The sequence below is a fragment of the Notothenia coriiceps genome, unplaced genomic scaffold (genome assembly GCF_000735185.1).
Source record: "Notothenia coriiceps isolate Sejong01 unplaced genomic scaffold, NC01 NC01_scaffold00017070, whole genome shotgun sequence".
In the NCBI taxonomy this organism is placed as follows: domain Eukaryota; kingdom Metazoa; phylum Chordata; class Actinopteri; order Perciformes; family Nototheniidae; genus Notothenia; species Notothenia coriiceps.
The window spans coordinates 658914-659570 of record NW_011349771.1 but is presented as its reverse complement, the minus strand read 5'-3'; positions in this window follow the sequence as shown (position 1 = coordinate 659570).

The following is a 657-nucleotide window of genomic DNA, read 5'->3' as shown; positions in this document are numbered from 1 at the left end:
TCATCGTACAGTGGCACCGTAGTCAACTGTAACAGCAACGTCTAAGTTGTCGTAGCAGTTTGGCCTGTTCATGATTCGTAATCAAACATACTTAGTTGCTATCGTTGAATAATCTCAAATCAAACTGATAATGTAATTCGTAATCAACTACCTAGTTGTCTAATCGTTGAAATCTCAAATCAACTGAACGAACAACTATCAGTTATAGAATCTCAGACTGATAAACATATGAAAATCATCCAAAAGGTGAATCAATCGTCCACAAAAAACCCGTCTTATCACAGATCTCCTCGTCTATAGAATAATTTCTACATCCTTCCTCAACCACGTTGTCATCTAATCAACTGCTAGTTGCGCATCCAGTTGAATATAAGGACATTCTTTCCTTCTAGACTAGTCTATGAGACGTACACATCGTCACGTACCATACTACTAGATTACAGTATACAAGTTCACGACTGTCTGAGATTTCTAAACTGAGCAGACAAGAGACAGTAGTTGATTACGAACTCAATGGAACAGCCAAACTTGCTACGAACACTTAACAGTTGACATGTTACAGTTGACTAGCGTGGATCAACTGTACCGATCGATTACAGTTGACTACTGAACGATATCTCACAATTGATACCTGATAGTTTTATTTCACAATGGGTA